Source organism: Podarcis tiliguerta, assembly GCF_965153285.1.
Source record: "Podarcis tiliguerta genome assembly, chromosome: 7".
Lineage (NCBI taxonomy): Eukaryota > Metazoa > Chordata > Lepidosauria > Squamata > Lacertidae > Podarcis > Podarcis tiliguerta.
Genome location: NC_139540.1, coordinates 39188124 through 39200825, shown reverse-complemented (window position 1 = coordinate 39200825; position 12702 = coordinate 39188124).

Genomic DNA, 12702 nt, shown 5'->3' with positions numbered 1-12702 from the left:
GTTCAAAAGCACATCAAAGTGCAAGTAGATAAATATGTACCGCTCCGGCGGGAAGGTAAATGGCGTTTCTGTGTGCTGCTCTGGTTCACCAGAAGCGGCTTGGCCATGCTGGCCACATGACCCGGAAGCTGTACGCCGGCTCCCTCGGCCAATAAAGCGAGATGAGCGCCGCAACCCCAGAGTCGGCCACGACTGGACCTAATGGTCAGTGGTCCCTTTACCTTTAAAGCTAGAAAGGGAATAAATCAAACCAATCAACTAGGTGCTGCTTCAGAAAAGGTAGCATCTCACATCCCAATGAGATACATTTTTTGAAGGAACTGGGTATTTTCTTCCCTTGGACACACTAGCTATGCACGTGTTATTTGGAATGGATGCAGAAGTGGGAACATGACAAGATTGCTTGTTTGAACAGCAGTCACCCACATGATTCTCCCACTGGAAACTCTGTTTGTCACACAACGTAAGAGGCCACTACCTGAGAAACAATTGTCTATACAACTAGTTGTGAAATTAGTTGTGAAATTCTTTGGATCCTGACCTGTTTTATACAGAAAAGGTATACTTTAAAAATTATATACTTAAACTTTACAAACATCATATTGCACATCACCCCAATCTCCAAACAGTATGAGATTCCAGGGGTTCCAGGTGGTTACCTAGGGGTCATCCTTCCTTTGGAATGAGGTACATTCTGTGATGTCTTTATGTGATATGGTTTATTTACGTATGTATATACAACCTGAGCCTATGATGGATGGGGTCACAGCATTAACACCCAAGGAGGGTCTTACTTCACCCATAGTGACAGCCTTGAATGCAAGCAGAAATCAGGCATGTCTTTCCTTCACAGGCTTCAGCCAGCTTCTTCCTCCAGCTTCTAGCTTCTAGTTTGCACACACACAACTCAGCTCTATTTACCCTTTGTCTTTCCTAACTACTACCAGTGAGTCAAGGGAGTGGAGCTGACCCACTTGTCCTCTGGCACAGAGCTACTTCCTTCTCTTAATGGCCCATTACCTAGGCTGTCACCTCACCATGAAGCAAGCCTGGCTATTCCAGGAATATCCTTGCTTATATTTGAATGCTTGCTGGATCCAGGAATTAGAAGGGTTTCACCTTATAGCCTATCTCCCTCCACCCCATGCATAACAATAATATATTATTGTAGCTCATAAAAAAAATTGTTCAGTCACCCATTAGGGCAGGCCCAGAGCTTGGAGTTAGAACATCTATTGCCATGTAGAAAGTTTCAATCCCTGACACCTCCTGGTAGGAGTGGGAATGTCACCTGTCTGAAACCCTGGCAGTGAGTGTAGACAACACTGAGATAGATAGCCCAACGGACTGAGTCAGTATAAGACAGCTTCCAATGTACCATTAGTCTTTCCTCAGGAGCTCAGGTACAGATGGCTTCATAGGTAAGTGTAAGATTAAAGCATCTGTTACCTGTTAGATTGAATTTCACAGTTGTAGCCAACATCACATGAATGTGCCGAGTCACTGGAGAATCAAGTTGGAGGAGGTGTGATAGAATGAGAAGCTGCATTGTGCTGATTTTAATCCTCATTGTTGGTTTCTAGGCACAATAGAGAACATACTTAGAGTTAGAAGAATATACAGGGATGTCTTAAGAGAGATTTATATGACAAATGGAACAAAATCCCGTTTCACAGACTATTAAGCACATCCAGACTTAAGGCTGCTGTCTTTTTCTTTCTCCAAAATCATCACTGAACTACATTTATAGTTGTTTCGCATGCCACAGTAGGCTGTTTACACTTATATAAACACTCTCCATTTCAATTTTCATAAACCATCCGAACAATCACTTTTGCTCTGTACAGAGGAGGAACCCTTATTCTGCATGTTTATAAAAGGGTTGTAAAATGAAATGAAGCAGCAGCTATTGATGATGAAGAAAAAGTCCCAATCTCCCATGCTGAAGTATTTGTGAAGACCAACTGGTCGGTCATGGTCCACTAGGGACAATTTCAACTGCTAAACCCTAGTCTCCTGGTTGGTCCACCGTCCATTCCTATGCTTTGTATAATTATTTCTTTCACTTCTGCAATATCACAATTGTCCTACCAGAAACCTAGGCAGCATCTTTTACCATATTATCCCAAACATATATGTGGGCTAGCCAAATCCTCTCTGAGTTTCTGCTATTGTTGTAATTCCAACAAGTCGTTCCAGTTCCTGATTGAGGGGGAGAACTGTAGCTTCATTATTAATTTGTTCTGTCTATAGTTCACCAAAGCCATATCAGATGCTCAGACAATCTGCCTTCATCTGGATCTGTTTGGTGCCAACTGTTGATTACTCAGCTTCTGGGTGAAAATATCTTGGATTCAATAGGATATTCAAGATCAGAACAGCTCTAGTAGCCATATTTGGGAGACAAATGACAGTCAATGGATGACCATGTGTCCTAACCTCATAGAGAACAGAGCTGTCTTTGATGGAGTCCTATTGAAGAGCTGTCTGGTCCAAGTCTGCTTTAAACAAAAAGAACCATTAGAAGAGAGACTAGGGGCCTTGAAGGTGTTCATCAACAGGCAGGATCTGTGCATCAGATTGTCACACCACCACAGTCTTCACCACTATGTTGAGATGTGCTGTTTTTCAATTTAAATTAATTATCTCTCAATTTTAATCTATTTGTATAAATTAATATAGACAAACATGCAGTTCTGTGGCCTCTTATCTCTTCTCTCTCTCTAGCAATCTATCAGTGGCCAGTGGAGGAGAAAATTATTGCTACTGCCCTTGTCTATGGCATATTCCTAAGAAATCTATGCCTTGACATGATTCAAGTCCCATTTGCATTCTAGAGATCCTCTCCTTCCTTAACAGAAAGGTCCGTATCAGTAGAGAAAGGGAGAGACTGATATCACTGAATCCTACCAGCCCATAGGGAAAAGATGCCTGGGCTGTTTCATAGTTCAGGGACACACAAAAAAAGCAGCCATCCAAACCAGTAAAAATATCCTCCAAAGAATTCAGTAGTCTTTCTTCCACAACTGACCTACCAGCTCCCTTAACTGGAACAAACTGCAAGTTTGTTAGCAGGAATTATTAGGTTTGCTGACCAAACCTGTTCTTATTCCTTTAACAGCAGCCTGTTATGCAGAAATTAAGCAGTTCTGCAACTCCATGTCAGGAAAAGCATCACTAATTCATTTTTTTCATACCAAATTTTATATGCCAAAATATAGGAGTAACGCCAGTAAAAACTCTGCAGCCCTAACTATACTATCACAGATCACTCACCATATAAACTGGCTATTTAAATTCATCTTGTGATTAAATACAATGAGGGTCCCCTAGTGGGGTTGCCATATTTCAAAAAGTGAAAATCCATACACACAAGTCACTGAGCTTTTGGGGAGACCAACTCTCCCCCCCCCCAAAAAAAAAATTGAAGTATTTTAGCTTTGTAAAAGTAAATTCGCACTTCTGACATGGGCAACCCTAATCTTGCACAATCTTGATTAGGGAACTGTCCTGAAACAATGTGCTTTCTTTATTTCAGACACAGACTTTCTCCCTGTGGTCTGCCTTGTTGATAAGTGCCTAAGGACTGCATCTAATTACAAAAGCTTTCCCTTAATATGTAATTTGCACTAGTGCATTCCTCTGAGAACCATTTTTTTAAAACAATCAGTTTAAACTATGGCCCAGGCAATCTAAACCATGACCCTGGAGAGGCTTTAATCAATTTACTTAATCTTGTTCAGTTTGCAGATGTTAAAAGGCCAATTTTGAAAGAAATGAAACTTAAAGAATATTTCTGAGATAAACAGAGACCAAAGAAATGGTTGCCACAACTGAAAGTGATTGTTATCTGAGTTAAAATATCTGTGTATCATTTGTTTTTTTACTGTTTTTTTATTTGTAACGGTAAAGGGACCCCTGACTATCAAGCCCAGTCGCAAACGACTGTGGGGTTGTGGTGCTCATCTCCATTTACTGGCCGAGGGAGCAGGCGTACAGCTTCCTGGTCATGTGGCCAGCATGACTAAGCCACTTCTGGCGAACCAGAGTAGCACACAGAAACACTGTTTATCTTCCCACTGGAGCGGTACCTATTTATCTACTTGCACTTTCACGTGCTTTCAAACTGCTAGGTTGGCAGGAGCAGGGACCAAGCAACAGGAGCTCACCCCATCGTGGGGATTCGAACCGCCAACCTTCTGATTGGCAAGCCCAAGAGGCTCTGTGGTTTAGACCACAGCGCCACCCTTATTTGTAGGCAGAAGGAAAAGGCAGCTAATTACTAGCCAAAGGCATTTCGCCAACAGTATTGCCAATAATTTAGTGCAACTATGTCTCGAATTTGCTCTAAACTGATATGCAAAATTTGATTGTGGTCAGCAAAGTTTGAAGTTCAAATTCTGAATATGTCCATTTCATCTCACAATACAGGCAAACATTGAATAGGAACCATTTATCTTTTATTTACTCAGTTTGTGTTCACAGGATTAACATAATGTTCAAATCTTCACACTTGACAAATACCAACAGCAAACAAATCTTGACTGGCTTTGAAGACAACAGGATTATGAACATTGCAAAAATGGAATAATATACTGCTTAAAGCTGAGGACCACATGCATTAACAAAAGAACAATTCTCCCTTTGGCAAGTTATTATTACTTTCTTTTTGCAATGGAGGTAATAAATATTTGTTTTATTGCACTTAGGATTCTTTATACCCCAAATCTTTAACATTCGGTCATACCACAGGAATATAAAATATTAGCCCAGAGCACAATGTATGACATTGAAACCAGAAATATAACCACAGCAATAATCAGTGCTATTGTGTGTTGTAACAAAACAGCAAAATGGGCATGTTCTATTAAAATGTACTGGGAAATAATGGGTGATAGCCAACATCCAGACTCAGAGAAGACCCATGGAAATCAATATTTCAGGGAGTCTGCACCTGGGAGTAAATCCCATCAAACTCAATGGCATTTCCTTCTGAGTAGCAGGAACTAGGTCCGGGGATTGCGGAGGGATGAGTGAAAGGCAGTTTTTTAAAAAAAGAGAAAAAAGGTGCCAGAAGTCACCATGAAGTTGTTACAGTGAGTGCCACATTTTTAACATTTGAAAAAAGAGAAGTGCCGGTACTGCGTACCCATATTATTTTTTGATGTAGCTGGGTCACATATTCAACCACAAATCATCTAGTCATAAGTCAAAAAATGATGAAAAATCAAGGGATAAACATTAATCTATGAACTGACCCGCAAAATCATAATGACCTGGCTGCTTTCTCCCAGGTAAAGTGGAGTTAGGAGTTAGCCTAGGTTTATTTTTCAACTGAAATGTTTATCACATTTTTAGCAAATAGGAAAATAATGTCAAGGTTATGGGAATGCTATTTTTGTCAAGAGCTAAAACCAGCATGAATATATTTATGTAAGGTATATCCTTTAATAATGATGCACTCCCATCTTTTCATTTGCCACCTATAATTTCTTTTTGATTGCAGGACGCTGACATTAGAAGGCAGAGCATAGAGCTGTTTCATAGTAATATGATTTCTTTTTTTTTTTTTAGCACTAATAAATTTGAGGGCCATCTACTTATTATCTGATTCTATGCAGTCTATTTCTATGATGCATATATTTCTGCAGTAAGAGGACATGAATCAACTGAGGATAATAGAAGAACATTTTCAAAAATTCTAAAGTGATTTCAGACACAAGGAGTGTTGATTTTGATTTTCATAAGTGAGGAGAATAAAGGGACCACCATTCATCAGAACTAACAGGTCCCATTTCAGCAGATTCTCCACTTTAGGGTTCTCCCCAAAAGTTCTATTCTGGGGTGCTGCCCTTAGACATTATCTTCATAGTGGGTTGTGACCCTTCTGCACCATTGCCTCATTGTCCCTGACTGAATAGGAGGGATTTGAGGCTTCTCATCCTCTTGTGCAGTTGCTAAACCCAATATTATATTTAAGAGCATTAAGAACCTAAAAATGTGCAGTTCATAGCTCAGTAGATTAGAGTGTGGTGCTGATAATGCCAAGGTTGCAGGTTTGATCCCCGTATGGGACAGCTACGTATTCCTGCATTGCAGGGGGTTGGTCTAGATGATCCTCAGTCCCTTCCAACTCTATGTTTAAGGAATAGTTGTGACCCCTATACATATCTATCTCATTGCCCCCAGTCTTGCAGAAACTTTTGCTTTTTTACTTTCTGTAAGTAAGTATTTCCTTAACACCTTTCACTGCCCTGCCACTCTTCCCTAGTTTCTCATCCATCTCCTCTCCCTAAGCATTGATGGGTCTTAAGCACAAGATGAAAATTAATGTCGCAAAATGAAAATAAGCACAGTCTAGCATTCAGAGCTGAATCACATGTGCTATGCACACTCCTTCAAAACTGAAATTTTAATTACTTATGAGAGACATTTTAGTATCATAATAAAAAGTATACTATCAATATACTTTGCCAAAAGGTTAAAATTAATTCATATTTGTTTAAGGACTAGTTGCAAATGTAGCTTGGACCTCTGTTCTGTACAATATAGGCCTACCAGCTACTGAAGAAAGTAAATGCATGCAAAAGAGAATTAATGGATTGACTTCTGCTAATTTATACCATATTTACAGCAGCTCAAATATATTATGTACTAAATTAATGTAGGGATGTGGAACATGTGGCCCTCCAGATGTTTAAAGAATACAAGGTTCATTATTTTTGGCCATTGGTCATGATATCTGGGGCAGATGGAAGTTGGAGTCCAACAATAGGTACCCCATTACTGAATTAATGTATTACTCTTAGTGACAGCAGAGCTACCTAACTACTGCTGTGTGACACTCTCTCCTTATATACTGCAAGGCTTCACTGTTTATACTGGCATCAGTGCCTAGAGTGTGAATCTGGGGTGGGGATGATTTCAACTTGCTATACCTTGGGAGGGGAATAATATGCCAAACTTGGATTCCAAAGTGGAACCACCTGTTTTGATCTGGATGGCTCATGACCTGAATTGGATCATGGATCCATGTTGAATCTGCAGCCCTTCAGCCCTTTTACAAGGCTGTAGGGCTTCCTATGTTCTGGTAAAAACAATTTGTTGCCTTTTTTAAATAAAAAAGTTCAGAAACAGGTCATCCATCCGTACATAGCTTGGAGCAACCAGTGGAAGGGGACTGTTTGCTACCAATTCAGTATTTCTCAACGGAAGAGGCAGAACTTGATGATACTCTGTCACTCTCAGAGGAAAATTGTAAAGATTGGGAAAGTTTATGGCTATCACCCCAACCTAGTTTTTATATGGGGGGCAACTATGTTTCTCATATAATTCCCCCTGAGAGCATCAGAATGTCATCAATTCCCACTACAACCTGCCACTGCTTCCTCCCCCAGTGGCAGGAAGGATCTAGCACAGTGTTTCTGAAACCGTGTGTCTCTGTGTGTATTATTATTACCTTTTGATAGACCCACAAGAAGTGAAGGGATTGGGATCTCCCACCCAGTCTACTGTACATTATAGTTTTTCTCAGCTTGTGTGAAATGGTCTGGGAGTGACTTAGATCACCCACGCAAAGTGAGAGGATCTGCAGGGGAGATAATTTCTCAAACTGACAAGGTCTCCTGGGAAGAGAGGAAACTGCAGCACTTACTTACTTCCCAGTCCCCTGCAGAAATTGAGAAGAAGTGCAAATTGCTTTTTCCATCTATCAGTTCTCCTGAGCACCTAAACTTCAGGCTGCTCATCTCAGGAATTCAGATTAAAGCATAAGTGTTGAGCTCCACCATTTTAGTGATGAACAGTGCAATTCTGTATGTGTCTGCTCAATACCATGTGTCACTGAATTAAATGGGGCTCATCCCTACCTGAGTGAATATGGGACTGCGGCTATTTGCTATCAAGGAAAGAGAAAACATAATAATTTCAATAGATTCTGAATAATTACTAGCAGCACAATCCTAACTATGTCTACTCAGAAGTAATCCCTGTTGAATTTAGTTCATAGGTCAGTGGAGTTAGGTTTTCAACTGGGGTCATGTACAGTCTTTTAAAAAGTTTTGTTTTGTTGGCATGTAATGCACTCTGTTCTTATAGGGCTTTTAAAGATAATTTGCAAAGAGCACATAAAATTAACCAATAATTGAACATTATTTTGAAATTGACTAAAGTAGTGATCTTAGATCAAACAGAGTACTTCAAATAGTTCATGCTCATACTTTTCCCCCAGAATAAAGGTGTTAATAAAAAGAAGAATGGGTTAATGTTAGACTGTCTTGTGGTAATAAAATACTAATGTAGTATTAACTGAGTAAAGTGCTAGGTTGTAACTTTAAGCAAACTACTGTATAAATTATATTAGGGTTTAGCTTGTATTAGCGTCATTTGTTCCTAGGAAATACTGCATCAGAGTTGGGCTTCAGTTCTGTTGCTAAGTAAATACTCTAATATATAAAAGAAAAAAACCCTATTCAGCATATGCTTAAATTCAATGCATTAATTCTCATTCATTGCATTATCGATTACACCCCTGATTCAGTATCTCACCTGATTCTAGGAATGTGGACTTGTTAATTTTTATTAACAAAACTTATATACCACTACAAGAACCCAATGCCTATAAGCAGTCTAGACTATTCATTTAAATATATTACATGTTTGTTTCATAACTAGTTTAAAATTGAACCAAATGGGGTCTATTTGACTCAATTTTCATATATTAGAAATGAACATTAATGGGTTGCCCTTTTCTGCCCTTTTTCCAGTTCTACAATACCTTCCTTGAGGTGTGGTGACCAGAACTGTACACATTATTACAAGTGTGGTTGCACCATAGATTAGTATAATATACATTATATTAGCAGTTTTATTTCAATGCTTTCCCCAATGAACTTGAGCATGGAATTTGCCCTTTTCACAGCTGCCACACTGCCAGCATTTTTAGTGAGCTGTCTCCCATGACCCCAAGATCTCTTTCCTATCAGTCACCACCAGTTCAGACCTAATTTGGGTAAATGTGATGTTAGGGTTTTTCAACTCAATGTGCATAAATTAACACTTATGTTTATTGAATTCTGTTTGGCATTTTACCCAGTTTGGATATTTTCCTTTAAAACTTGCAATTCGTTTTTATTTCTACCACCCTAAACAATTGGCCGTCATTGGTAAACATGGACACCTCAGTGCTCATGTCTAACTTCAGTTAAAGTACCAAGTTCCAATACTCATCTTTTGGGAACCCCACTTCTTACATCCTCCCACTGAGAGAATTCTCCATTTCTTCCTCCTCTCTGTCTCCTTTTCTTCAACTATTTTCTGATCCACAGGTGGATCTGTCTTCTCATACCATGATAGCTAAGTTAGGAGTCTTTGGTGATGTACTTTATCAAAAGCAGCTTAAAAGTCTAAGGTTACATGTCAAGTGAATCATACCTAACCACATGTTTAGTGACACTCTCAAAGTTGGGCAGGACATATCTTTGCAGAAGCTAAGTTAGTTCTTCTTCAGCAGCAACACTTAATAATGCTTTCCACCAAATTCTTCTAGGCATAACTTACCTCGTAAAAGCCTCCTGTGTATGCATACTCAGAAGTAAATCCTACTGAGTTCAATGTGATTTATGCCCAGGTAAATCTGGATAAGGGACGCAGGTGGCGCTGTGGGTTAAAGCCTCAGCGCCTAGGGCTTGCCGATCGAAAGGTCGGCGGTTCGAATCCCCGCGGCGGGGTGCGCTCCCGCTGTTTGGTCCCAGCGCCTGCCAACCTAGCAGTTCGAAAGGACCTCCGGGTGCAAGTAGATAAATAGGGACCGCTTACTAGCGGGAAGGTAAACGGTGTTTCCGTGTGCGGCTCTGGCTCGCCAGAGCAGCGATGTCACGCTGGCCACGTGACCCGGAAGTGTCTTCGGACAGCACTGGCCCTCGGCCTCTTAAGTGAGATGGGCGCACAACCCTAGAGTCTGTCAAGACTGGCCCGTACGGGCAGGGGTACCTTTACCTTTACCTTTAAATCTGGATAGGACTGCAGCTTCAGGGAGGATAAGAATTATTTGGGAAATTGGGTGATTAAAACAGGAAGATGACACAGTTGAAGAAAGTACTTTTCATAGATTTTAAGAATCTGTTACCCAGTACTTCCATAGGATGTATTCCCAGAGCTCACAATTTATAGTGTGTTTATGATGGGATTTAGTCCCAAAGTAAAGATGAAGTAATTACTCCCCTTTCTTAAAGAGTGCAATAAATGATCTCTGAGAGTTAGGAGACTACACATAAACCAAAGGGGCCAGGGGATGTCACAGAAATATTATGTGCTTATCAAATTCATAAAAGATCTTTGAACTTTTTAAAAGATCCACAAGGTTATCTTTTCAGTGAGAGAAAAGAAGCTGATAATGAAATTAATTAGGGATATCACTGATGTTGAAAATAATTGAAGAAAAATATTACTGATAATGTTTTTATTTTATAGTAGTATCTCTGGGGTGTGAATGTTCCCCGTTTCTATTTTTTTGCTACTTTATTACAAGAATACATTTAATTTAGAAGGACAGATATAACAGATAATTCTTTTTCTGAAACTACTTAGTTGCCTTAGTTGTATCTTTATAAAAAGTATCTTCATGGATTAAAGTTTGCATTAATCACATGCAATCCAATTAGGAAACTCAATAAGGAAATATAAATATAAAAGACATATTCTGAAGCTGATTGCTTGTTACTGGGAAAGAATTTCCCAGTTAAATGCTTGACGGTCAATTTTTTTTTTAGCATATCACAAGCATTTTTTTAATCTGTTCATATTCTAGTCATCTCATACGGTCTTAATAGTAGTGGTCTAAGCATGGTAATCTTTTATACTAATAACTAATGAAAATGGGGGACACCACTGCATCCTGAAGCAATATTTCTAAGAACCCATTCAGAAAACTCTTCCCATTTTGGTGCCGCTCATAATATATGGATGTAATCTCAGTCAAGTTAGTAGTGATCTGCATCTTTCCATATGCTAAAACTAATGGGCAATGAACATGTAATTCATGTTACATTTTATCAATTAATAGGGAATCTTAAATATTTGTGAAGTTTTTTTTCAATATTCACCCTGTTAGAAGGATCCCTGCATTTTATCTTTCCTAAAGAAAAGAAAACTAACAGAAAACAATATTATATTAACTTGCTCTTCCAAACCTTGGGCTAGATTGCAAGCAAGATATATATCATCCAAATGTGTGGCATCTGGACAAAAGTGATAAAATGTAATTGTGCACTGTTTTCAGAACTGAAGAAAACATTTCAACACAGTGGCATTTCTCTAGAAGCAATGGCCAACCAGTAACTTTGCCTGCAGTTAGAACTAATTAACCAGAACAAGCTAATATAGACAACAATGTAGTTTTTTATTTGCTTGATTGAATTAAGCTTACTTACTGTAGTTGTTTATGACAGAATAACTTCTTTGTTCCGTATAAATGTTGCCACCTTTACATGGCCACAAGTAAGAAACAGGAAAGCTCATAATGGAAGAGGGGAGAAAAATGAGATTAAATTTGCTATTTTGTCCTAACGTAGCTAGTTCTTTAATCCCCACTTTAATTTAGTTGTTTATATTCCAAATTCAAAACTTCACTTAATGTATGATCTAATAGGCCATTGACAGCCTATGTTGCTATGGTAGGGTTAGAAGGAATGAAAACACAATCAAATACAACTCTAAATCTCAGTGTAGGATTGGCCACATAAAGCAAAACACAGCTTGGAGTGTTCCAAGATGCCTATAATTACTTGAGAGGTTTAAGTTGGGACCTACATATAAATGCTCAGTTGTTTACAGTCCTGTTAGTCTACCAGCACCCTGGAAAAGCGGGAATATGTATATAGTGTATTGGTGGATTATCACAAGTGCCATAAAAAGGATGGACTGCAATAGAAAGCTTTAGTTTTGAAGAACAGTAGAAGCAACTTCATCTGATGCTTGTTTGATCAACCTCTAAGTAGCAGTCTCAGGAGACTGTAGTTAGAAAAAGAAACAGTGTCTGAAACAATGTAATTTCAGGGCAACACAATCCTGGACACATTAACAAACGTATTTTAGATCAGTTTAAAGCAAAGTGGTAAATACTAATGTTGTTGCTATGCAAAATGACCAAGCGCACTCACTCGGAAGGTAGAAGGTATGTTAATACATGCTCTACTCTAAACAATATTCTTTCGATTATTCAGTGCTTGGCACATAATGTTCCTAACACATTGCAATTCAGTGCTCCATAAAGCAGCATATGAGCAAATCAGTTGGTCCATATGCACCTGCGTGGTGAAATCTGAAAGGGAGATAACAAGACTTATAAAATCAAATTCCTCATAGCCCCTGTGGATCTCTGAAGTTCTCCTGTTGCTTCCCTCAGGTGATGAAATCAATTGCAACATTTCCTTCTATATTTGACAAGTAATTTAATTAATGAGAAATTTAGGCTCTAGTTAATTAATACAATAATAATAATAATAATAATAATAATAATAATAATAATAGGATTACCCCAGCCACACTGGGCAGCTTCCAACAAAATACAGAGGGAAACGAAGATACAAAACTAATAAAAAGTTTACATGGTTTGCAGTTTGTTTGAAAGTGTGGATTCAAACTGGATACAGGGTTTGCACGAGTTATATTCATTGTTTCTTTTGCATACTTTATTCTAAAGAA